General features: G+C 47.4%; 10 non-coding genes across 10 annotated transcripts; 5 read left to right on the forward strand and 5 right to left on the reverse strand.

Annotated features, from left to right (window-relative positions):
• The first annotated feature begins 1600 nt into the window (after window positions 1–1600).
• TRNAV-AAC lies at window positions 1601–1673 on the forward strand. Its single transcript has one exon. It is a non-coding gene; the product is annotated as a tRNA-Val (tRNA).
• A 4345-nt stretch (window positions 1674–6018) lies between these two features.
• Window positions 6019–6092, reverse strand: TRNAT-AGU. Its single transcript has one exon. It is a non-coding gene; the product is annotated as a tRNA-Thr (tRNA).
• Window positions 6093–7844: 1752 nt separating this feature from the next.
• On the reverse strand, window positions 7845–7918 carry TRNAI-AAU. Its single transcript has one exon. It is a non-coding gene; the product is annotated as a tRNA-Ile (tRNA).
• Window positions 7919–11667: 3749 nt separating this feature from the next.
• Window positions 11668–11741, reverse strand: TRNAI-AAU. The gene has a single exon. It is a non-coding gene; the product is annotated as a tRNA-Ile (tRNA).
• A 3427-nt stretch (window positions 11742–15168) lies between these two features.
• On the forward strand, window positions 15169–15242 carry TRNAT-AGU. Its single transcript has one exon. It is a non-coding gene; the product is annotated as a tRNA-Thr (tRNA).
• A 2314-nt stretch (window positions 15243–17556) lies between these two features.
• TRNAS-CGA lies at window positions 17557–17638 on the forward strand. The gene has a single exon. It is a non-coding gene; the product is annotated as a tRNA-Ser (tRNA).
• A 757-nt stretch (window positions 17639–18395) lies between these two features.
• On the forward strand, window positions 18396–18468 carry TRNAR-ACG. Its single transcript has one exon. It is a non-coding gene; the product is annotated as a tRNA-Arg (tRNA).
• A 434-nt stretch (window positions 18469–18902) lies between these two features.
• Window positions 18903–18976, reverse strand: TRNAI-AAU. Its single transcript has one exon. It is a non-coding gene; the product is annotated as a tRNA-Ile (tRNA).
• Window positions 18977–19900: 924 nt separating this feature from the next.
• On the reverse strand, window positions 19901–19973 carry TRNAF-GAA. The gene has a single exon. It is a non-coding gene; the product is annotated as a tRNA-Phe (tRNA).
• A 6092-nt stretch (window positions 19974–26065) lies between these two features.
• TRNAQ-CUG lies at window positions 26066–26137 on the forward strand. Its single transcript has one exon. It is a non-coding gene; the product is annotated as a tRNA-Gln (tRNA).
• Window positions 26138–26420: the final 283 nt, after the last annotated feature.

The raw sequence follows: 26420 nt of genomic DNA on the forward strand, positions 1-26420 counted from the left end.
TCTATTTTGATCATCAGAGTACTGGCCTTGTCCGGAAAGCATATTATAAGTCCACGTCAAAGCTTCGCCACCGCGCTGTTGATTTGCGCGGGCGGTCTCAGCCAAAAGCTCCTGCCATAGGTCCTTCCAATTTAGATATGATCCCATATTAGGGAGAACAGCCTTCACCACAAATTGCCAATCAGAGGGGGTCATATTCATTCCCCCCATACATTCTAACAGGGACAAAGTGTAATTGGCATGAAGACCATATTGCTTTACAGACATGGCCAATTCTCGCACTAATAATGCATCTACCTGTCTGTAAACTCTTTCCCTTTCTTCTTCTAAGATGGGGAACATATTTTGAAGTTCCCGGCGTGTGGCTGGATCAATGAGGGAAGAGCCGGCACCATAACTCATGGGCGGGGCAGATGGCGTCACAGGAGGAGGAGTCATTGGTGAAATGGCTCCAGAGTCCTGAGGCCACGGGCCGAGCGTGGCCGGCACAGTAGCACCGCCATTCTCTTTCTTCTCCTTTTCTGATCCTCCTCTGTTTCCTGCGGGTTTTTTGCGTTCTAAGCGCCTATCCCACTTGTACCCTTCCTCAGCATCGGACGTCTCCGAACTTGATGAGGAAGATCCCGCTTTCAATTTCACCTTTATTTTTTGCTTCAAACCGGTTCTCCTCTCCTGCTCTGTTTCTGAGAGACTATCCTGGGCAGACTGAAGGGCTTCGTCACTCTCTCTGACCGCTCCCTTAAGGAGGGCATAAACCGTCTGCAAAAATTTCACCAGAGAGATCCGTGCGCCCATGTCTATAACCAGGAGCGGTGGCTCATATACCTCCGATTTATGCTCCTAGTCACCCGAAAGTTCTCCCTCTCAGAGCTCCTTACCTGTCTTTTGGCCGCAGTTCTGACTTCGTCCCGTTCGAAACGGGAGGCCCCCTCCAGGTCCCGGGTTTCCAGCACCAGTTGTCGCGCCCACGTGTCTTACCGCCCAGCAATAAGACGCAGACGCGAGTGAAGCCTCCTGCGGTAAAATTTATTGCGCACACCAAGATGAGGAAGAGGAAAGGGCTCCGACCCCGGCAGGCTTTCTGCTCTTATGTGCTGACTGGCCCCGCCTCCGCCGAGGATAGGTCGGTGTCATGATCACGCAGGGTCCTGGGCGACCAGATTCATCAGTCCCCAGTGTTCATGCGCCGGCCACGCCTCAGCTCACTGCGCATGCGCTAGGCGCCTGCGCAGTACCGCGAAAGCTACGTAACTCTCCACCAGGTGCCAAGATGTGGCTTTTCCGGCCGGCGCCATTTTGGGTACGGCATGTGGCCAGTACATGCAGATGCGGCTGGCAACAGGAAGTACCTCTAAATAACACGGAAGAGCCTAAAATTACGTCCGTAGATTCGTGCGTTTCAAGTAAGAATTGAGTTCCACCCGTAATTCAACGCAGAATTTTATAACTAGGAAAAAAAAATTTTTTTTTCTAAAGAAGGGCGGTTGTTCAGTAATATGCATCATTTTAAAGTACATCATTGAATAACAAGTCGGAAACATTAGGAAACTAAGCCCAGAGGTTTCCAAAAGGGAGAGGGAGGAACCCCTTGCACCACAGGGTTTCCGTAGTGTAGTGGTTATCACGTTCGCCTAACACGCGAAAGGTCCCCGGTTCGAAACCGGGCGGAAACATGTTCAGATTTTTGCGCTCCATATTTTTGAGAGAGCTTGGTTCCGAGATACCCTGAATCCTTGTAATTCTTTAGCGCTCAGCAAACGCAGCCCCGCAATCCTTATCAACCCTCACGCTGTCGCTGCGTCCTCATTCCCGCACCTGGCGCGGCCGCCCTTGGGGCAAGCAGGCTGCAAGCGCAGGCAGCTCTTCCTCCTTTTACGTGAAGCTGGGAGGCCGGAAGCACCCTCTGCTTTGCGGAGCGGTCTCATCTGCGCCCGGGCATGCCCAGGACGTCCCCGATGGGGCCGATCGGGGCGGGACGCCGAGCAGCGGGGACAGACAGGGTGACCCGGTTCGGCCTAAGGCCTCGGCTTTCTCCTCCAGGAACCGAGCTAGAAAGACCCTGGGCAGACAGGCGGCGCCACAGAGGGCGTCGGTAGGGCAGGGTCGACCGGTAAGGACCTGGGCTGCAGCCAATGTCTTCCTCCAGGAATGAAAATTCACATTCAGCTGCAAGCTGTGATTCGGATGATGAGATGGGACTTGGAACAGAACTGATCCAACAACTGCAACCACCAGCATGTGTGTAGATTGAGGTGGGTGACAGACTGAGTCAGCCTAGGAGTTCCTTACACAGCTTATGTAGCAATCCTTTATCAGACCTATGATGACAAATATCTGCTCACGTTCTGTGGGTTGTGTTTTTAGTTCATGATAGTGTCCTTCACACACAAGAATTTAATTAGATACCAGTCTTGTACATTGCTGGTCCAAATTCAAAGCAGTTCAGCCACTGCAGCACTGTATGGAAATTCTTCAAAAACTATATATATAATTGGGCCTGGTACATTGGCCTAGTGGCTAAATCGCATCTTGCAAGTGCTCAGATCCAATATGGGCACCTATCCAGCTCCCTGCTTATGGCCTGGGAAAGCAGGGACGATGGCCTTGGGACTCTGCATCCATGTGTGAGACCCAGAAGAAGCTCCTAGCTTCGGATCAGCTCAGCTCTGGCTGTTGTAACCACCTGGAGAGTGAACCAGCAGACGAAAGATGTTTCTCCATCTCTCTGTAAGTCTACTTTTTCAATAAAAATAAATAAATCTTTTAAAATATATGTTATTACTATATACATAGCAACTTCACTTCTAGGGTATCTGAAGAATCAATAATTGATCCCAACTGATATTTACATGACATTGTCCCTTACAGTCAAAAGATAGAATTACTTCCAACATCTTTCAGCACATAAATACAATACAGAATATCATACACACTGTTTAACCATAGAAGGAAGTGAAATTCGGATACAAGCTATAGCTTGAATATACCTTCAGGGTATGATGAAATAAGGCAAAATTAAAGAATAACAATCGTACGAAGTGTAGAACAATAAAATTCTGAGATGCAAAGTGTGTTTGCCAACGGGGAATCTGAGAGATCCCCTCTGTGTCTGGCAGGGGAGGGGGAAAGAACCATTCTGGAATATACAGGAGTGTCTGCTCCTATCAAGGTCTGTCCTCAGCAAAGGCCGATTAATTAAGGCCCACCTGCACCCAACAGACTCGGATGGGGAGGGGCCACTACCCAACCTTGGCCCCGGCAGTCCACCTGATGCGAAGGAGGATGCTAAGAAGCACGTGAGACGTTCAGTCCAGAGGCCCAGGGAAACCGAGAAGCTGGGACCTAGTCATAGGACCAGAGGATACATTCCCTCCACCCACAGCTCTTCATCTAGCTAATGTTTGTAGCAAGGGGTTCTTTCTGTCCAGTTCCTCATGTCTGGCTATCAAGAAAGAACAAATAAGATACATTAATAAAATACATTAAAAGAGGGGGGGAAACCACGTAGCTTTGTAGAAGGACATTGTGGCTCTAGAAAGACAGCAAACATAGGATAACAAATGATAGGATGACATTTGTGTGAGAACAACCGATTGGATATCATCTGTTATGAGAACAACTGAATGGATACCATTTGAATGAGAACACTTGGTGGGATATACAAAACAAAAGAATTCCAAACAAGAGTGTGGAAACAATTGATGGGTTCCATAGATAAGCTCCATGCCTACTCCCTTATCCTATGTGACCCCCAGTCTACAAAAATCTGATGCCACTAATAAACTGTGGCTATTGACCATCAGTCAGTAGTCCTTGTGTGTTATTCTCAGGCTCCATGCTCCAAGTCCATCCTTGCAGGACAGCGAACATAGTTTAAGAGAGAGCAATGTCAGACCCAGATTCAGAAATGGCAAGGGTTTTGGAATCATCAGCTCTAAAAGTTGGAACAACTGTGATTAAGAAGCTAAGAGTTCCATTGGATGAGGCTGGAGTCACGTGGCACAGCTGACAAAAACAGAGCAGTGAGGACTCTGGGAAAAGCCAGCAAGTGCTAAAGACTTAAACATACACATACACGACCTGTGCCATTGAGGGGATGCAGAGACAAGCCACAGCCTGGAGAGAATAACGACAGGAGATGCATTTGGTAAGAGTCTTGTAATCCACAACACACAACTCCTAAAAACACAAGAACATAAATAACCCACTTGGAAAAATAAAAATGGACCTAAAGGCTGAGCAGACAGATCTTGAAAGGTACACATGTGGCAAATAAGCGAAATGAAAGATATCCCAGACTAGAAAAACGTAAGTTAAAACACACCTATCCAGAGGTCCAAAGTTTAGAACACAGATGATACCAGATTGGGCAAAGCTACAAACAAGGGCCATCTTTCAATGACCACGGCTTGGGAAATGGCATGGCCACTTCGGAAGATGGTTTGATGGTTTCTTTTCTTTTTCCTTTTTTTAAAATATTAATTATTATATTATTTTGGGGGGGGAGGCAGGTTTACAGAAAGATCTTTCATCCACTGGTTCACTCCCCAACTGACTGCGATGCTGGAGCTGAGCTGATCCGAAGCCAGGAGCCTGAGCTTTTTCTGGGTCTCCCATGAGGGTGCAGAGTACCAAAGCCATTCTCACAAGCTGGGAGCTGGATGGAAGTGGAACAGCTGGGACATGAACTTGCATACACATGGGATCCTGGAGCTTGAAGAAGGAGGATTAACCAATTGTGCCATTGTGCTGGGTTCAGTAGTTCTTTAAACACTTGCGTTTCACAGGATTCATGTGCTTCTTGACATTTGTGCCAAAAGAGTGGAAGAAATGCCCGCAGAAACATTCACACACAGATGCTTATGGCGCTTTGATTCAGAATCGCCCACGTCTAGGTTGTTGCATAGAAGTATGTGAATGGATAAATAAACTGTAACATATCCAGATGGAAGGTTATCAGGTGGAAAACAGGAGAACTACCAAGCCACGAAAAGGCACGGACCAACCCAGATACACATTGCTAACTACAAGACTCATTTGACACAGCTCCATCCTGTGTGACTGTATCCATGTGACTTCTGGGAAAGACAGGACCAGGAAGTAAGTAGCATCAGTGGTTGGATGATAGGTCGGCGCTCAGAGGATGCTTAGCGGGGAGCCCCTCTGCCTAGTGTATAATGGCAGGAATGCATCATCACACACAGATCCTGGAACTCTGGGCCTGCTGCAGATGCTGGTGCACCCCTGGGGCAACCGGCTGTCAGAAAACCTTGGGGAGACCTGCACAAGCCGGGGTCTGTGCTCCAGCAGTGTCACCTTGACCAGGGCTTGGCGAAAACACAGCCCACTGCCTCCTCTTCTAAACAATGAGAACAACAATGTGTCTCAGGGGTCACAAGCATGAGCCTGAAACAGGAACACACCTGGACTTAGAGAGGTGCAGCACACCACAGCAGGTGACATCTAAGGGGCCCTGAGAGTAGCTGGGGAAAGAATAACTCGAATTGTTTCAGTTGGAGAGAAGACTCAGGCGTAAGTTTAAGAATTCTTACAGTGTGGCGTTTTCCTGTACAAAATCTTTAAGTCTTCATGCCTTTTAGCAGTTCTTAGTATCATTCATACTTAGTGTCATTGGCTTTGAGTTTCACCCCGTGTTAAGAAAACCCATTTTTGACAAATAATGGCACCTCCAGGCAGAGGCAATGTCATGCGCAGGAAGCCTGTGCAGCACCTGAATGCTCAGCGACTGTTGGTTTGCGATTCATGGTTAAGACCATTCTCATCTTGCAACAGCAAGGAGGGGCGGACACACAGATGGGACCCACACTGAAAAAGGAGAACACCAACAAGGGTCGGACAAGTGATTCCATTCTTTTTCAACCTGGTCTGGACTTCCTGTCCTCTTGGCTCTGTGTGTGTGTGTGTGAGAGAGAGAGAGAGACCTAGGAATATTTCCTAACTGATCATCTTTCTCATCCTCTGAAGAGGTCATCATGACAAAATACTTGGAATCCCTGAAGGCCTTGCTGGGATTTGAACCCAGGATCTCCTGTTTACTAGACAGGCGCTTTAACCAGCTAAGCCACAAAGCCCCATGTGGTTCCTTTCCTGTGATACATTATTTTACACATCTCAATCTGTCACCATTTATATAATAAAAATGGTTTACCTGAATTGTAGGTAAAACAAACAAAAAAATCTCCCAGGTAGAAAAGACTCCGCATCAGCTCTGTGCACACTCCTGTCCGGTGAAACAAGAGCAGAAGGAGTGGGCCCTGGCTCGCCCCCAGGATGCAGGGTGTCGGGTTCCGATGCTCAGGGTCCTGCCCCCTGTGTCGAGAGGGGCACACTCAGCCGCCTGCCCTCTCAGGAAGGACATGCCAGCAAGCTGAGCGGTTTTCTCAGCTTCCTTTCGTTCGGGGCTGTCTGAGGCCCCTTTGCCTCTACATATCCAACGTGCAAACACTAGGATTTTCTCATGATCTTGTGAACGTTGCCGGAGTTTATTTCTTTAGACCAGAGTTGGCAGACCATGGTCTCCGAGCCAAACCTTGGCCAAATGCTCGTCTCTGTAAAGATTTGTTGGCGCACGGCCGCAGTCACTGGTTCACTGGGAGACACTGCTGTGCCGTGCCACGCTGTGTGGTCTGCTGCTGTGTTGTGTTGTGGCTTCGTGGGTTTCAACTCCCAGCAGCTGGGCGTGCGCAATGCCTGCATAACTGACCGCTCTGTATCCAGTTTTGCCAACGTAATGGTGGCAAATATGGCATCGTTCTACTTTATTTGTGTGAATGCTAAAAACTTTGCATAGTTCTTGTTAGTCTTCACACATTTCTCTCATCTCGTTGACTGCCCTAGCCTTTGTCTGTTTCCTTTTAATCTTGGTGTCCTGATCTTGCAAGTTTTAGTGGTTTCTTGTTACTACATTATATCTAACATATATTCAATATATATTATTTATCTAAGATTCTGTATAATTTTGCCATGTATACATATGATTATATTATTTAGAATATGTAAATATCTATATAATACACTTAATTTGTATTATCTAACATAATTTTATGTGTATGTGCTGGGGTCTGTGCAATGGATGTGGGGGGACATGAAGGTGTGAAGAGAATTGTTCCATTGCAGGCAGGGCCGCGAGGAATTTCCCGCTGTATGGCAGGGAACGGCGGATATGTCTGCAACCACCTGAAGGCAGCTCCGCCTCCCTTTGCATGGACACCGGGCCATCCCGCTGCTGACAAATAGCTGAGGTGGTTGATTGACTTGTTCTGTCTTTTCTTGGTTAGGGATCTGAGTCCAGCATTTCGATTGCAGAGATCCCCAAAGAAATTTTGAGGTGTTCCCAGCCCAGATTCTTGTGTGTTCTAGCAAGCACAGGGCCCGGCACAGTCCATCGCCCCGATCAGCTGGTGGTTGCAGTTGCCTGGTTGATTCTGCATGCAATCCATGTCTTCTACTGAAACCAATGGCTGTTTGCAGTCCAGCCTGGTTCTGCCCAGCACACACTCGGTCCTCACACAAACCAGTGGGAGCTGCAGCCTAGTCGGAGAGACCCACAATAACCCCAGCCAGGCCCACCGGCTATCCTGGTTCGCCAGTATGTATGGCAGACTAGTCCAGTCAGTCCCACATTTCCTTCTGCTCTCATACATGTCAACAGGTATTGTAACCTAATCCCATCTAACCAGCTCAACTATCCAGCCTTCAAGGCTGTTGTTGGGTGTCTGTCTAGCCACCCAGCCCTGTCCTAGTTTTCGTGCCGTCCAGTGAGGGGTGGAAACCCAAGAGGGTTGGACCTAACTTTTTGGACAGACTACATAAAATGTTAGTTCTGGCCCGTACGGGGATCGAACCCGCGACCTTGGCGTTATTAGCACCACGCTCTAACCAACTGAGCTAACCGGCCAACACACACATACACACACACACACACACACACACCCACCCACCCACCCACACACACACACACACACACACACACACCCACCCACACACACACACACCCACCCTCCTCCTCTTTGCAACAGAAAACGACAAATGCCACAAGCTCGGATTTTCCGGAGAAAACAAACCCCAAGTACACCCGACAATTAAATAAAACAGATCCCGTCTCCCTGTGCAGCGCGGGACTCGCTTGCAGACCCAAACCCCGCACCCTGGCGCCAGAAAGGCCATGGCCGCGGGAGGCCCATGCTCTTTCATACCCTCTCGCTCCCTTTAAACATATCTAAGACGTCTTCCAATGAAGAATTCAAACATAGAATTAACATATAATTTCATTTTGCAGTAAAAGAACCAACCATTTAGATCTATGCATGAGAGGGATCTTCAGATGTTCATGCTGTGTTAAGACAAAACCATCCTAGACCCTGGAGTTTTTACCACCACTAGCTTTGTGTAGTTCTACTTCCTTAAACCTTACTTTGTAAACCTTAAATGCAACCTGGTGTCTGGACCAATAGTCCCTCTCTGAGGCTCTCTCTAAATGTCAAGAGCGTTGTAGATGTGAAGGCATTTAGAACAACCTGCTTTTCCTAGTGTTGCTGACCAACACTCCAAACTGGTTGGAGGCTTTAGAATAGAATCCCCAAACGGAGTCTGCTGGCCTGACATGCACAGAGCCAATCACCAACATCAGGGTGATGGAAGAAGGGAAGTGTTTATTGCAAAGCACAGAGCGAGGATCCCGGCAGCCCTGGCTTAATTCCCAGGCTCCCCCAGGAGTTAGGGCTGAAAGGTCTTACCTACCAAGAAGAAAATGACTGCAGGGGAGTCACTCCCTTCGGTCTGTGAGTTCCTTGTGCTCAAAGGCAGGCAAAGACACCTTGTGCTGGGGAGACAGACCAGGATTCCCCAGGATTGGAGAAGGGCCTGAGTCTGGGCCGTGTTTCTTATCCAGGGTTTGGCTTCATTGGGTCCCAAGAAGTCTACAGTCTGAGTTCCTCTCTTCCGTGCTCTAAGGGTTCTGGCTTTGGATGTGTCTGTGTTCACTTCCTCCCATTTGTGAGGGCTTTCTAACTTCTATGCTTTTTAGCAACACACCCTGGAATGTTCTCATCTCTTGTGTATGGTTGCAGGAGTGCTGTGTGTGTGTGTGTGTGTGTGTGTGTGTGTGTGTGTGTATGTATCAGTTTGGCACCTGCTGCCTAGGTCCAGTTCCTCAACCCAGCCTCCTGTCTATCAGATTGATGGACAACTGCTCATCAGCTTCCTCTCAGGCCTGCGCTAGCACAGCTAGCATTTCTTCTGCTGTCGAGAGAATGAGTCACCGTGATGCATTTTCCATAAGGTTGACCTTCTGGCCTGTTACGTGTGCCTTCCAATTACACAAGTCAGAGGAGGTGAGTGGCATCACCAAGGAAGGGGAAACATTCCCTCCCACCCCCAGTTTGAGAACTTGCCTGCATTTCTCAGTGGAAGGGTAGCTTATGCTAGGAGCCAAACCATTCCCATGGATGGAATAACAGAGTGTGTGTCTGGTGAGGAGGTAGGAGGTGGTGGAAGTTACAGATTCTCAGAGGTAAGAGCCAGGACTCCATTGCCAGAGGTTTTCAGCGGTAGTCTCCCCGACAGACCACCTTCATGGCCAGGAGGTCCTCAGATCCCGAGAGGTGCTCTTCCCTGGCTAATCTTGCTGCTTTTTTGTTTTGTTTTGTTTTAATCTATTCATTCATTTTCATTGAAAGTCAGGTTTACAGAGAGAGACAGAAAGACTTTCCATCCTCTGGTTCATTCCCTAAATGGCCACAAGCCAGGGGCTGATTTTAAGCCGGGAACCAGGAGCTTCTTCCTGGTCTCCCACACAAGTGCAGCATCCCGAAGACCAGGGCCATCTTCCACTGCTTTCCCAGACCACAAGCATGGAACTGGATGGGAAGTGGAGCAGCTAGGACATGAGTAGACATCCATGTGGGATGCCAGCGCCACAGGGCGAAGGATTAGTGTATTGTGCTAAAGCACCCCCTCTCCACCTCCTTCTTTTTAAAAACAGATTTGCTTATTTCGATGACAGAGTTACAGAGAGACAGACACACAGAGCTCCTGTCCATTGGTTCACTCCTCAAATGGCCGCAATGGCTGAAGCTGAGCCAGGAGCTTCACAAGGAAGACAGAAGGCAAACACTTGGGCGATCTACCCCAGCCATGTTAGCAGGGTGCTGGATCAGCAGTGGAACAGCCAGGGCTCCAACAGGCCCTCAAATAGATGTTTGTCGCTGTCCCGCAGCGAAGGACTTGGTGCACGGAGCCGATAATAACATGCGTGGACCCTGACTGATGGTCAAAGCCGAAGTTTATCAGGGGCATCAGACTTTATACACTGAGAGTCCGTACTGTTTCCCTCTCTTGATTGGAATTCCTTTTGTTTTGTATATTACCCTAGGTGTTCTCATTTACATGCTGTTTATACCAAAGGTAGCCATTTGGTTGTTGTCATACTGTCCAATGAACTGCAAACCTGTGCTCGCTGACCTTCCAGGGTCACAATGTCCTCCTTCAGATGCTACGCGGTGCCACACGGTTCAAGCTCTGCTTACCTAAAATATGAAATTCCTTCGTATTTTCTACCTCCTCCTGGCAGAAATGGCTAAAGTTGGAAATAATCATATCAAACCTGTAACACACGGAAGGACGGGGCCAAATTGTTCAGAGCACTTTCTTCGTGTGTCTGGGTAAAGGTTGTCCCTGTCAATCATGATTGGTTCCTCTCCTGGCTTTCACTTTCAGCAATTCACAGACCCTTAGGAAACTGGCAGTCCCAAGTAAGGAACGCCTTGATATGTGGGGATGAGATAGAAAGGCTAAATAGGAATAGGGGTGCTGGAGTCAGCCGCTCGGCCTGCCTCACTTGTCATTCCAGGAGCCTAATTTCCCACAATGCACCTGTGTCTCATTCAGGAGCAAGAATGAGGACAGCAGTGATGGGAACATGAAAGTTAAACTCCGTGTGGAGATTGCAGGAAACGTCCAGAAAGCCTCAGGCTTCTAGTATTCAGTCAGGGCACCACACCCTGTCCCGTGAAGAGGTGTGAACAGGAGAGGGGCTCTGCTTTAGCTGCTGCGTCTGTCCCATGCTGTCGGGAACTTCCGCATAGGTAGCTCTGACCCACTCTCCAAGTGGGGTGGTTCCCAGGCACGCAGCAGCGGCTGCTCACTCCCTCTGCCTCTCGCATAAATCAGGATCTGCCCTGGGCACGGCACTGATGTCTCTGCTTTGAGTTCTTCACTCTGAGGGGGGCAAGAATCTAGAGTGACGATGAAGGCATCGGGATTACTAGTGTTACAGGGAATGGGCGCAAAGTCCCAAAATGACCTTGGTTTTGTCTCACTTGAAGGAAGACTTTCCACCACAATCCAGTGAGCAAAGTTAGAGTTATTAAAAAGTCAGAAACCTTCTGCCACAACAGCAAACAGGGGGCAAAAGAAGCAGACATGAAAATCAGGTTCAAAGCGGAGTGGGGCAGCAGCTAACGATCAGAGGATGGGGACAAAGGGTGAGAATTGTAACTCTGCCTTGCTTGCTCAAAACAAAACAAAAAGTCCATGGTCACTGTCTCTCTTGAGAAACTAGAAACCCAAGAACCGGGTTTTTCCTCAATGAGCTGGAACTAAACTCACAACACTGGGGACGAGAAGGTCAAAATGCCAAATGTGATATGGCCCGTACGGGGATCGAACCCGCGACCTTGGCGTTATTAGCACCACGCTCTAACCAACTGAGCTAACCGGCCAACACACATAAACAAATACACACACACACACACACACACACACACACACACACACACACACAAACACACCATCCCCCTCCCCCACCCCCTCCTCTTTGCAACAGAAAACGACAAATGCCACAAGTTCGGATTTCCCGGAGAAAACAAAACCCCAAGTACACCCGACAATTAAATAAAACAGATCGCGTCTCCCAGTGCAGCGCGGGACTCGCTTGCAGACCCAAACCCCGCACCCTGGCGCCAGAAAGGCCATGGCCGCGGGAGGCCCACGCTCCTTCATACCCTCTCGCTCCCTTTAAACATATCGAAGGCTTCTTCCAGGAGACAGAAAACATGGAATTAAAAAATAATTGTATTTTGCATCTTCCCACCAACTCTTGGGAGTTCTCTCTATTATGAGGTCTTCTTTGTGCATGCGTCTTGCAAACATACAATAAATTCGGTCTCCTGAGGTTCACAACTCTTTCTTAATTTTAATCTTTTCTGCTGTTTCTAGATTATCCACCATCTACTTACTATGTTTTGCAGTTTGCAGAGGTGCGAGCGCCTACTCAAATGAAACCTTGTGGGGGCCGCTCTGCTCTATGTCCTCATAGGGAACCCCAGTGGGTAGGGGACTTAAGTGGAGTGGCCCTGTTGAGAAAAAGGGGCAGAGCAGAGGAGAAGCAGTGCAAAGGGACAGCCCAATCGAATTTATTATTATCAAAGAGAACTGAAACCACAGCCGGTGGCCAATTGTCAGCAGGTACAGGAAGTGAATACAGGTGGCTACCCAGACCACCTGCAGGCCACTTCTTTTACAGAGCGCGTGTTAGCGTGTTTGGAGCTGGGGCAGTTTGCAGAGATGGAGGACTGGGCAGAACTGAGGTAGTTTTTCCTGAGCTGTCAACACCTGGCGGACTTTTCCTCTCTGGGGACTAGGTCGGTGGAAAAGAATGCAGCGGCTGGGGTCGGGAACAATACCGGGTACAGGATAGGCTAGGGTTTTGCAGTGCGGGAGCCAGACCCTAGGGACCTGGACTCCAGGAGCAGCTCAGAGCTTTGTGGCTGAGGTTTGGATTCTTGCCCCATTAACTCCCACTCTGTCACTCCCTCTGTCTCCCAAATAAATCCTGAGCATTTGTGCCCTCTACACCTCTGTCTTGCTTGCCTCCCTTGAGGGGGCAAGAACCTGGAATGAAGATTAAGATACACAGACCCGTAGTACTTTGATTCGGAGGCGTGCTAGATGGAAGTGGGTACAGGTAGTCCCCTTGTCGTTTCCGAGGGTGTCAGCAATGGGGTCAGCCAGGCAGCAAGACCTCCCATGCCAGCCACAGTGTACAGCTTTCCCCTGGACCAGAGGCCACAGGCCGGCACTTCGCTTTCTGTGGGCATCCAGGTCCAAGGTTGCGAACAAGCCCAGCTGACTTCGTCCCGTAGGTGCCATAGGCCTCAAGCTGTCCTCATAGGAAACTGTACTCCCGACAACTAAAACGAAAAGCGTGAAAACAACAATCCTAAGGAACTTGCTCCCGGAGAAGACTATTGTAGAAGGTTTCTGAGCACGTCAGTTTGTATAGGAAGAGAAAGAGGTGGCCCCTTCCTGGTAATACCTCAAAACCAGTTCAGGCTGTTTTCCTGCAGCTTGAACTGCTCCTCCGAGAGCAAAACTGCCAGACACAGTCTTCTAGAACAATCCTTAGAGAACAAGTCTGCTCAGATTCACTGCCTATGACACAGCCTCCCTAAGTGGCTAGGTTCTGCACTCTTGGTTAATTTTCATGATTGTCTCTGGACAAAGCAACCTAATACTCCATCCTTTAACTCTAAAAAGGACGTGGTTTGTTGTTGTTTCTTTGGTTTGGGTTTTGTTTTTACAGTGCAGACAGTAACAAAGAACCAAGGCTTGGCTTGTTGGCGGTAGAAACATAGCTGTAGCCCATACAGGAATTGAACCTGCAACCCTTGCATTATTAGCACCATGCTCTAAATAAATGAAGCAACATCCCCACTTCCTCTTCTGTTAGGAAGAAATATAAGACAAATGCCACTGGTTCTGATTTCTCTGGGAAAACAGAATTTCAAACAAATAGACAATTTAAAAACAAACAATTCCCCACATTTTCTCTATTTAACTCTACTGAGAGAGGACTCTCCCCTCCTGGAGACTGGAACCCCGCACCCAGCACCTCAAGAGTCAAAGGGGCTACACCCCTCCTTCATATCCTCTGGCTCTGTTTAAACGTATCTGAGACCTCTTCCACAAATCAGAGGGAAAGCACGGAGTTAAAAGATAAGTTTATTTTGCAGCCAAAAAAACATTCAAAGCACAAGAAGAATCCTCCTAAGTTGAGCCAGCGTTAGGACAAAGCCATCGTAGATCCCAGAGTTCTGCACCATCATAAGTTTCGTTCAGTTCTACTTCCCACAAACTTTTGGGAGTTCTCTCAGTTTTGAGCTCTTCCTTGTGGCTACGTCCTATGAGCATATGTTAGGTTTGGTACTTGATATTCACAACTTTTCCTCTTGAAATGATGAGGATGATGTCACCCTCTGGCTAGCCAAATTTGCTGTTGATTTTCTAACATTCTCATCCAATTCATAATGCCATAATTTGTTAAGCACCCTCCTACGCTTCTGCACATTGTTTGAGCCACCTCCTCTGTGTCTTCGTTCATCTTATTCTGCGATGAAAATGTTGAGAATGCAGAACAAGATATCACTACTTGTATTGTTGTTTCATTAGGTTACTGTGGGGAAAGGTGTCTGAAGGCCTGAGCACCATGGCTGTGACTTTGATCCAGAGAAACCAGAGCAGAAATCATCACTTCTTTGTGGCTGTGGAGCAGATTGGTGTCTTGGGAATCATGTGGACAGGGAGAACTGTACACAGGTGTCTCTCAACAGGAACACCCAGGAGAGGGCGGAGGCAGAACTCAGGTGAGCTGTGGCCTTTGCAACAGCAGTCCCTCCGACAGGTCCTGAGGTCAGGGGAGGTGAGCTGCTCCAGGGCTGCGGTGTCAGGCAGAGCCAAGTACCTCCTACAGTGGTACCCAGAGAGGGACGGTTGTGACCCCTGAGGACGAATGACATGTGCCTCAGGATGGCTTTTACAAGTGCACCACACCTCATATTCTTATGGCAACAGTGTCAGACCAGTGACCCATGCTTCTTCACACACAATCCCTAGGGCTCCACAAAACCTGGCCCCTAGAGCTGAAACTCAGTTTGTGTTGAAGGTGATGGGACAGTTTTTCAATGGGAGACAAGCCATTGCAGACTGGACCTTGCAGTCATGAAAACTTTTGTTTGCTTTTGATCTCTTTTCCTTTTTTTTTTTTTTTTTTTCTTCAGATTATTGGAGAACTAATTACTATGGTTCTTACAGTTTGCAGAGGTGTGAGTCCTATTCCAATGATGGTTAATTATACAATCCCTTGTTCTTGGCTCTGTGGCTTAGTTGGTTAAAGCGCCTGTCTAGTAAACAGGAGATCCTGGGTTCAAATCCCAGCAGGGCCTTATCATAACTTTTGTGATTTCACACGAATCATCACTCTGTACCAACTTGCAAGGTTTCAGCTTTGCAACTACCTTGGAAAGGAGTGCAGAGACAAGAATTGGGTCTTTGTCAAGATGCCACTCCACGTATCCCTGCCAGAAAGCATTTATCTTAACATGAGGTTAACCATGGGCGGATATCCAAACTTGTGACAGACAAGCAAAGACATAGGCCCTGCACTCTCAGGAGAACCCACCAAAGGAAACCAAGAAATGAAAGTGTTTTGGAAGACAATGAATGGGTAGTGAAAGGATGGATAAAAAGATCCGAGATTCGCAACAGAGTGTCCGGAAAGAGGTTCACAGAAACATAGGTATTGGAGTCCAAAGCCATACAGCGCAGCCAGATCTGGACTCTACCAGAACGAATGAGCATTCATATACAAACATAATAAAAATAAAGCCAAACACAGACCTTCAGAAATAATCAATTCAAGATGGATCATACACCTAAAAGCTCAATCCATGAAATAAAAAAGTGAAAATGTAAAACATCTGCTCACTCGAATATAACGGCAAGGATATGAGAAGACAAACCACAGAACTCACACACAAATACTTCCAGGAGACACCTCTGACAGAGAATCAACAGTGCTTTAAGAACTCTTAAAAGACAAACAGGTGGTAAATATGAGAAGTGTGGTAAATAAAGAAGAAGTTCATTGGACAAAACCAATAGGTGGGCTTCGGTCACAGAAGTTAGTCATTCAGAATCCCCACACCCCAAGTGAGAACGCCCCGTTCCACTCCCAGTTTTACTCCCTGCTGACCACCCCCCGGGACCAGCTAAGTACTTGAGTTCTTACACTCTATGTTGAGTTTCAGGCTCCTGGGTTTGACTTGACCTTGCTCCAGCTGCTGCTGAAGAGTAAATCAAAGATGGGATAATTCTGCCCCTGTCTGTCTTTCAAATAAATGAGTGATTACATAGTTAATTTAAAAATTAACAGAGAAATGCTGTGGGTTTCAAAAAATTTGATACCAGAATAAACTTATATATTTGAGTTCTATTTTCCATGCATTTTTTGAGGCCCTCTCATAAGCAGGCTTACACGGTGTGTCATTAAGGAGACATCTGTCAGGAGGAGCAACATTAAGAGCATTGACAGTGTCCAGTGCTGACGAGGACAGACAACGGAGCAGCAGGAACTGTCACCTAATGCTGCTGGAAGTAAAAAATTTCAGCAACCCCTTAGGAAAGCAGTCCGGCTGTTTCTTATAAGGATAAGCACAGCTGTGCCATAGGTTACAGCGATGGCAGCCCCTAGCTTCCACATCTTCATAAAAGCCTGCACATCATGTTTTCGTAATTCCCCAAAATTGCAAGCAATCAACACGTGCTTCAGTACATAAATAAACCGCACAAATAAACCGTGGCAGTCAGGCTGTGGAACATTATTTAGCGCTTAAAAGAATAAGCTGTCGATCCATGAAAAGGCATGGAGAAAACATACATGTAAATTCCTAAATGGAATATGGTCACAGGAATTGGTACCCTAAAGTCAACTGTAGGAGGCCTTGTAAGAAGCAGGGTGCGTTAAAAAAAAACTACTTGTTTGCTGAGATGAACGCTGGGAAGACCAGAGCAGTACGCAGGATGTTGGAAATCTTGGCAAAGTGCATGCAGGACTGTTAACGGGCATGACAGGTGGTAGAGACTGGTGGTGTTCGTGGGAGGTCTCTTCTGATTGTGTGAATTTTCTCAGAGAGGTGGGGAGGCAACATCGGTAATTGGACCCATGCATTGCAAAGAAGTGGCTCTCACGTGCCCTGGGTTAAGAAAGAAGAGGGCGCGAAGCGAGCCAAGAATGGTGATGGGGACTGGTCAACCCAACAGGTGTTTTGCTTGTACATCCATGACATCTCCTAAGCAGCAAATAAGTTCCCAATGCATGGAGTGCCAAGATCAAGATTTCGTCACAGCTCAAGGAGCTTCCGGTTGAAATGGGGAGAGCAGCAGAGAAATGAAAAGTGGCAAGGCCGGAGGTTCTGCTGCAAGAAGCTCAAGGCTGGAGAGAAGGGGCAGGTGCTGATACCTGGGCGCTCCTTAGCAACTCGCGATGCCACCATCAACTCCCCAGAACCGGGTACAGAGTAGGAGGGCAAACCACCGTGAGTTCTGGAGACCCGCTTCTCCAGCCCCCACGCCCGTTGCCCGTTGCCCGTTGCTTGGGGTGGAGTGAGGCAGGGGAGGCCAGGGATGGACTGTCGGGGTCAGGGCTACATACAGATTCAAAGATGTGGGCAGCACCCAAAAACATATTACACATCTGTGGCTGTGATGGCCGAGTGGTTAAGGCGTTGGACTCGAAATCCAATGGGGTCTCCCCGCGCAGGTTCGAATCCTGCTCACAGCGTGGAATTTTGCTGAGCTTTTATTCGTGCCAGCCGTAATTCTAATCCCCACTCCCAAGATTTTCAAGTTTTGTGTTTGCTACTAAATGAGTTCTAAGTCTGTAAGTTTCTGTATGAAAGGAGATTCTAAAATATCTCCAGTACTTTCACTAAATTATTCTTACCTGCTTTTTGTTTATTTTAAATCTTTGAGTGTCTTTATCTGTATCACTGAATTGGAATACTGTTTTATAGCAAATTTCACCACAGGGATTTTTCTTTAATTCCTTTTTGGGCAAGGAGAAAGAAACTGTAACTAACATCTCCAGAAACATATTTCAAAGCTATTTATTTATTTATTTATTTATTTATTTAAGTATCTAAATTTAAGATAACACCAAATTTAAGATAACATACACCACCAGTGTCCAGGGTAAGTTGGCAGGGGGAGCAATTCAGGTGCAAGCAGATTGGACAGAAAAAAAAAAAAAAAAGTCAAGAAGAGCTGAAAACTGCACATAAACTCACACAGGAATAAGTACTGCTCCGAGGAAAACTTTACAATTGATGTGAGTGATAGTTGCAAAGATCAAAGTGGTCGTTATCGTCCATAAAGACAAGCAGGTTAAAATATAGAGTGCAGAGAAACCGTGCTGACGCAAAACGAGTGCCGGTTTGGGATTCTGATTCCGTCTACGCAAAGAAAACGGCATTTCTTCCGAGCTTGGCCGTGCCGTGCAGAAATGAAGGGGTTAATAGCATGACGTGGCGTGCAGGTGCGGGCCAGTGGCGCAATGGATAACGCGTCTGACTACGGATCAGAAGATTCTAGGTTCGACTCCTGGCTGGCTCGTCAAGCACCTTAGTTTTTGAAGTTAAAAACAAACAAACCCTCATTGATCTTAAGTCCAGATCCCGGGGAGTTCTAGGGTTTTATTTTTGTTTTTGTTTTTCGTCGCCTCTTCCTAGACGCGATGGAGAACACACACCCAACTGCCCCTTTGCTGACTCGCTGTCTTCCCTTTCCCGAGGAGGTCGACCCCGCTGCGGAGTCACGACGCAGAGACGCGGCCTGAGCAGCAGGCGGATCTCCGGCCTCCTTCCAAACAACACCCGCACTGCTCCGCTCGGCTTCAACAACCTCTCCCTAGCGCGTTTCAAAACACTGAAGCCGGGGGAAGCCCACAAGCCTCATTTAGCAAAGTCCGGAGGTTAAATTTGGAGCGTTACTGTAAATTGAGAATAGTGCCTCGTATGTGTAGGACTTGGATCCAAAAGTTAAACCTGTGGCCCGTACGGGGATCGAACCCGCGACCTTGGCGTTATTAGCACCACGCTCTAACCAACTGAGCTAACCGGCCACACGTGTGGAGACATGCTGTAATGAAAATGGTAAATAGAAATTTAGGCATCTATGTCTTAAAAGTATGTAAAATAATGATGATGTTACAAAAGCTGGGATGTTGTACTGCATCCCACAGAAACACACAGGTATTTCACATTCGTGCACAAATCTGCTAAACACATCTAAACGCTCCCCGCGCACTGGGGTTCGCCTGAGGGTTTTCTGGGGTTCGCAGAGGCTGGAGGCCAGCTCCTCCAGAAGTTAGTGCAACAAGTTTTCTCTCCGCTGTTTTCACTGCATGCCTCTCCTAGACCAAGAAGCAGCGCTCCCGTGAGGGCGCATTAAACCTGCCTGGATTCGCAGGTCTCCATCGCCTGCTGAGTCCCACACTGCGGTGTCCTCCCCAACTGTGTCATGTGTAATCCAGCATCTTCAGGAACTCCAACCCATGAGTTGGAACATCTGCTACAGATATCCCAAGAGGATTTTAAAGTATATGTATTATATTCCAGATTTAATTCATTTTTACTTGTGAATCGACTTATCACTAATTACCTAATACTGCACTGGAAAAAATAATACGTCGATATTATTAGTTCATACTAAATACCTTATTTTGTATTATATGTGTGTGTTTGTCAAAGATGCATAATCATGAGCCATACAACTGAATTTTCATCTGTGTTGAAAAATCCCATCTTTTTTCCTTGCCAATTTACTGACTCCGCAGGCAGCAGCGTCTTTCTTGCAGCTGGGAACAACTGTTTGAAATAAGCAAAATCTCCGAGACTCTAAGTGCTCAACTTGACAACAGTTACTATAGCAAAACCTAAACCATGTCGGAACCAGGGAGGTAGGCGGGATCTGAGGGCACATACGCTATTAACTATCTTTACACTTGATCTTAGCCAAAAAGCAGAGAAAAAAGGAAATTTACAGCTGCCGAAACCCGGGATCGAACCAGGGACCTTTAGATCTTCAGTCTAACGCTCTCCCAACTGAGCTATTTCGGCCCTTCACGAGGGGTGGCGCTTGCTATTTCACTGTCGAATATCTTTCACTTGATATTGTAGCGTTTTCCAGTGAAGTGAAATCGCAGTATCCTGGGGATGCTTCATTAGACAGGCCTAGGGGCTTGACGGTTCAAGCTTCCTGTTGAATGGAACGTTTGCAAGAATTCAGGACACCGCCCTAGGGACAGTTCTGATGGACACCCAGCCGACGTCCCTGTTTTCGGTCTCCTAGGTCTGGCTACTGCCACTCAAGGTTGTGTTTGAAATTCACTGGGTTTCTACCTCCAACGGCAGCTGATTGTTTCACAATGACTTGCATTTTACAGATACACCAGAATGTACAGATCCATGCTCATGTTGATAGAAATTTAAATTGTTTCCAGTTTAGAGTTAATAGTAATAATTTTTTTTTAAATGCCACTGCCCTGAACTTTTTGCACGTAATTTTAAGTGACCGTAAGGTCTCAATTATCAGACAGACTGCGTTTCTAGATCATAGGATGTATGCATATGGAAAAATGAAATTAAAACACATTTATTTTGGGTGCAAAAAATATTGAAATTCATGCATACAAAAGAGCTTCAAAAATTTGTAGAAATTTTGAAGCTCAGTGGCTAAATCCTCGCCTTGCATATACCAGGATCCCATACAGATCTGGTTTGTGTCCTGGCTGCTCCACTTCCCATCCAGCTCCCTGCTTGTGGCCTAGCAAAGCAGTGGAGAATGGTTCAAAGCCTAAGACCCTGCACCCGCATGGCAAACCTGGCTCCTGATTTCAAATCAGCTCAGCGCTGGCTATTGTGACCATTTGAGAAGTGAATCAGCAGATGAGCGATCTTTCTCTCTTCCTGTCTTTCTGTAAAAAATCTAACTTTCCAATAAAAATAATAAATAAACCTTTTTAAACTACTTTGCGAGACTTTTTAAATTTGTAGCACCAAAACTAACTTATATTTTAATGCCATTTTCCCATTAACTTCTTAAGGTACTCTGACAGGTTTAATTTTATTAACTTTCTCAGATGCTGCTTCGCAGTTTTCCAAAAACTAAAGCCAGTTTACACGGTCAACAACAATGTAGGAGGCTTCTGGTTGCTTTAGACCCCAGACAAAACGTGGGGCACTCAGGCATTTTCATGTTAACCATTGTGATTTTAACTTGACCTTTTTGATGAATCATCCTACTTAGCACTGTTCCATATGTATTTGCATCTTCATTTGAAAATTCAACTGATTGCTCTTTGCTGTCAGACTGCATCAGTACCCGGAGGTGGGGGACACCATTTGATGATACTTCAGAGATGCTGATATAGGGAAGGATCTTCCAAGGGTGTTACTTGAGTGGTTTTGATCGTTCTGAGATGTTATCAGCTTTGTTGCACCAGGGCTGCAAACATCTTTTCAAGGGCTACTAGTTGACAAAGTCCACCTTTAGTGCATCCACAGACCTGGAACATGCTGCAAATTTGGGCCAGGAGAGTGACTCAATCTGTTTTGCTCTCCATTCTTTGACATGGCACTCAATGTACTCTGCTTGCCTAGATGAACTGGTTGTCATGTCTGTCATGTACATTTAGGCATGCTGTCCACTGCAAAAGAATCACTTTGAGATGGCTCACCCCCATCTCAGCATTCATTCCCAGTCTCACCATTCATAGTGCTGCGGCCTGGCTGGGCCTGACCCCAGACCCAGTCTACTCAAATGCTAAGGAGTGTTGCCACTGCCTTCGCTGCTATGGCTTGCCCTCAGCTTCAGTTCTTGCCCTCCTCAGCAGGTGTTGCAGCCTGCTTAGGGAGTTTCCCAAGCTCCCTGACCAGTCTGTTCTCAGCCCTAGATCTCATGCATGTTGATGAATGTCTCAGCCCTGCTTGGCAGGCTCTGCCTTCAGTCCCAGCCTTTGCACATATCAGCAGGTATTACAGCCTAACCCCACCTGGCATGCTCCCAACTATCTCAGTGGGTTTCTGTCAGGCGAACTCTGTGGTCCAGCCTGGTTTTACCTTTCACCTCTGCCAGCTCCATTTCTCCATGTAAACCAGCAGCTGCTGCTGCAGTCCCACAGAGGCAAGCCAACAAGCACCCTAGAAAATCTGCTCCAGATCTAGGTGCTGTGGCCCAGCCTGAGGTGGCCTGCTCCCTACTCTGACAATGCAGGTGGGTATGGAGGCCTAGCCCAGCCAGGCACGTTCCCCAGCCCCAGCTTTTGTGTGCATTAGTGGGCCACAGGTGATGCTATTTTAAGCCCAGTGCAGGTCTCATCTGTGAGCAGGTACCTTGACCTGACCCAGACACGACCCCCAGTTTCCCCTGTCAAAACTACTGTCTCAGCTCCCCTACCTACCTGAGAATGCAATTTCAGTCCCAGAAGTCACTCCTCCCCTGTCAAACACAACTTCTGCCCTGCTTACAAGATCCTGTTCACTCCCCATCATCAGTCCCTTACTTTAACAGGAGTGTTCAACTCATAGGGTTCAGTCAACCACAAGCTATCAAATCGGTCTGATTTTGCTCAGCTCTGGCCCTGCAGCTGAAGGAAACGAGTCTCTCCCCTGAGCACCCCTGGGTGTGCTTGGGTCAGTCTGTGGCTGCTGAGCTGGGAGTTGGAATCTTCAGACTCATCCCTTTTCCTTCATCACTTGGTTCACTGATGTTGGAAACCTGTCATATCACTCCCTTCCTGTTTCCAGAAATGGAAGCATCATCCACGCGAAGTCACGTGATTGCAATGTCCCCTTTACACAATCATACTCAGATGCCCCCCACTGGCATATCGTGCCCATAATGACAATGAGGCTTTGTTGTTTCCCTGCTCTGTGTGACTGGACTGCTAACGGCCACCAGAGGTCTGTAGAAAGGAAAGTACAAGAGCAAACAAAGAGAGCCTGGCACAGACGGGTTTACTTGGATAGAGTCAAATCTCTCACTACCTTTTTCCAGGAAATAAGAAAACATTTTGTATCCATGACACAGTCATGGATACTGTTATTTGTAGAAAGAGCTTTCAGAGAACAGGAACACCTAGAAATAGAAATATATATATATATATGTGATGCTTGAAATGAATTTAAAATTGAAAAAATTAAGCAGGTCTCCAGAAAAAGGAACTGAAAGAGGGAAAACAGGAGAGCAAAAGTTAGGAAAGATCATTCTGGATCATTCGACACTGACTGGAACGATCCCAGGAAGATGAAAGATAAAATAGCTAATGAACATGAGAAAATTTGACAAAACTATAAGGTCCATCTACTACTCAGCACAGTGAACAAAAAATTCAAAAAGATCTAAAGTGTCTAAGAATGCCTCACTTCATCACTGCACTGATAACTGGAAATCGAATCTGCAGACAAACCTTTTGCCCATTAGAAAAAGTGATCTGAACAAGCTAAGTCACTCACGAAGGCAGAATAAACATACTGTCAGCGGTTCACTCCTCAATGCAGGTTCTGGGTCAGGTTAATGTCAGGGACCCCGAACGTGGGTGTCAGGGCCCGAGCCCTTGGGCTGTCCTCTGCTCCCTTCCCTGGCACATCTGCAGGGAGCTGGGTTAGCTGCTGTTCTGATGTGGCACACAGGTCTCCAAAGGGGAAGTCTGACCTACTACTGCATCACAACATCCCCTACCCTGTATTCTAAAGACTTGTTAGTCTCTCTCTCTCTCTCACATACAGGTCTTCTATTCGCTAGTTCTCTCCTCAAATAGCCACAATGATCAGGTCTGGGCCAGGTTGAAACCAGGAGGCTGGAACTCCATCCTGGTCTCCCACATGAACGGCAGGGGCTTAACCATTTGGGCTAAATGGAATGCTTCCTCAAACTAAAATATTTGAGGACAATTTTAGCGATTTATAATGGCCAATGGGCAGCATGCCTGGCATCACCACCCCCTCATGAGCCTTGAATTTGAAGCGAGTAGGACAGAACCTGAAGCTGTTAGGGGTTGGAAAGGCTGTACAGAGACTTCATGACAGGTGTTCCTGACAGGTGACAGCAGGCTCAACGGAGGAACACACAGCCCTCAACTCTCTGGATTCCTGTTGCCGTCCTTTGGCTGATCTCTGCTGCCAGCCAGCAGATGAAGAGATCCATCGGTGATGTTGACCGATCTTCCCCCAGTCATCCATTGATGATTATTGTGGGTGCAAGAGTCTCCCTTGCATGTTCAGAGTTGGAGAATTCATCTTGAATGATTTTTTTTTTTTTGAGGAATAGATATTTCCCCCTTGAGTAGAACAGAATCGACACCTCACAGAAACCATTACATTTCCTGTAATGAATGTTCTCATTTCTAACACGCATGTGGCCTTTCCCCAGTGTTTTCTCTGCTCTCCTTGTGTCGGGGTCATCACTTCAAACTGCGATGTCAGGTGCCTGGAGCACTCTGAGAACTGGCTTCAGGCTTCGGTGCACCTGTGGCCTCATTTCCAAGACCAAGGTTGTTGACATGATCAGGCACAATGGAAGATGGTTTTATGTTAGTGCTGTGATGCTTCGTTTCTGCTTACAGCATTTATTTCTGGCTGTACTAACTCTCCCACAGAGTAATGGTGAATCCAGAAGATTCTTACCCCAGGCTCCACAGGTTTCATTTCATGACAGACCTGAAATAGTCGCCAAGACCACATAAGTCCAGAGGCATCTTTATGGCAAAGCAGATTCATGGATTTTTATTCCACGTGACCTGGAATCCAGAGTAGAAGTCATAGCCTAGTCTTTGGCTTCTGGGTCTTGTGGATGGGAAGAATATTTCATAGCATTTTTGGGGGTTTTGTTTGTTTTGAGAATAAATAAGACGTTGACAGGGGAGCAGGAGGCATCCGCAGCAGTTCCCCAGGCTGGATGTAGCACGGCCCCTGCTGGGGGACCAATCTCAGCTGTCCACAGGGACAAGCATCACTCACTGTTTGTTTGTTTTAGTGTGTGGCTGCTATTTTATTCACAGCTCCTCTCCAGGGTCCCTCCAGGTCAGCACCTCCACAGGAGGGGCAGTGTTCGGTTCTGTGTCCATGGCCCTGAGCACAGCAGTGAACCCAGCACCAGCATGCCTGCTTCCTCCTTCAACGCCCTATACTCCCACCACAGCCACAGACGGTCGGGGCAGCTCATTAACAACGAGGAGAGAATTGCTCCACGTTTGCTGCAAGCCAGAGTTCCGAATTCACCTTGGTCACATTTTTGTCTCTTTAGGGTCTAGCTTTTTCCCCCTGAATTGATGGCCTTGGCAGTTTGGAAGGTCGCTGGCCAGGTGTTTGGTGAAATGCCGCTTCACAGGGCATTCTACCTGATTATGTTGTAATTGCAAGTTTAGGGGAGGCCAAATATCGCTTTCATCACACACAATCCACGTAAGTTGGTCCTTGGGATGAGATGATGGTGGGCGGAGTTCTTCGATGGGTCTGCTCTGTTTTTCTTTTCTTTTCTTTTCTTTTCTTTTCTTTTCTTTTCTTTTCTTTTCTTTTCTTTTCTTTTCTTTTCTTTTCTTTTCTTTTCTTTTCTTTTCTTTCTTTCTTTCTTTCCTTCCTTCTTTCTTTCCTTCTTTCTTTCTTTTTTTCATACTGCGTTCTTGGATAGACAGGTGTGATAGAGTCCACAGGTGGCTCTGAGTGTGAGCTGCGAGTGCTCAAGTTTTGCCAAGAGTCGTCAGCGCGCGAGAGAGCTCGATTCAAAGTGCGCCCGGGCGTGGGTTTCCACTCCCCAGCCTCCCGGAAATCTCCATCTAGAATTAGGAGGTAAGGGCTTCGGCCTGTCCAGCGCCCTGCTGAGAGGCCTGGGCACCCAGCGGCAGGGAAGCGAGGTGCGGGTGTCCCTCGCGCAGCCCCCTGGGCAGCTCGAAAGGCCCCGTGGGCACGGTGCTGGGCCGTCCGGCTCGGCGGGCGGGGGTCGGCAGGAGCTCCCTGCTTCCTGAGCCCGGCCTTGCAAGGTAGCTCAGACGGGGACCCAGAGCTTCTGCTACCTGTGTGCGCGCACCGCAAAGGGAATGCGAGCCACGGCTGCACACTGAGAAACGGGGCGCGGTCGTCTAAGGAGACTGTGGGGTGCAGAGAAGGAATAGTGCCTCATGCTGGTGACATCGCGACAGTAGCTTCTGTAGTGGGGTTCCATGGTGTAATGGTTAGCACTCTGGACTCTGAATCCAGCGATCCGAGTTCAAATCTCGGTGGAACCTATCTTCTTTTTACTTAAAGATCCTTGTTTTAAGGATACATATTTTCCTTTTGGGACCTCTCTTGGGTTCACTTGACTCCCACAGCCTCTGCTTCATGCGGTCCTGCATCTATTTCTTCTGCCCCACAACCACAAACATTTTGCTACACGACCACGGTAATTCTCAGTGGAACTTCCTTGTTTTATTGCGTGATAAAGGGTAATGAACTCACTTCCCTGAAGCGTGGAAGGATCCAGCTGATTGGACAGGGAGGAAAGCTGGCCTTGAGAATGGAGCTTCGCCA

The sequence above is a fragment of the Ochotona curzoniae genome, unplaced genomic scaffold (genome assembly GCF_017591425.1).
Source record: "Ochotona curzoniae isolate NIBS_2020 unplaced genomic scaffold, NIBS_Ocur_1.0 contig_4064, whole genome shotgun sequence".
Taxonomy (NCBI): domain Eukaryota; kingdom Metazoa; phylum Chordata; class Mammalia; order Lagomorpha; family Ochotonidae; genus Ochotona; species Ochotona curzoniae.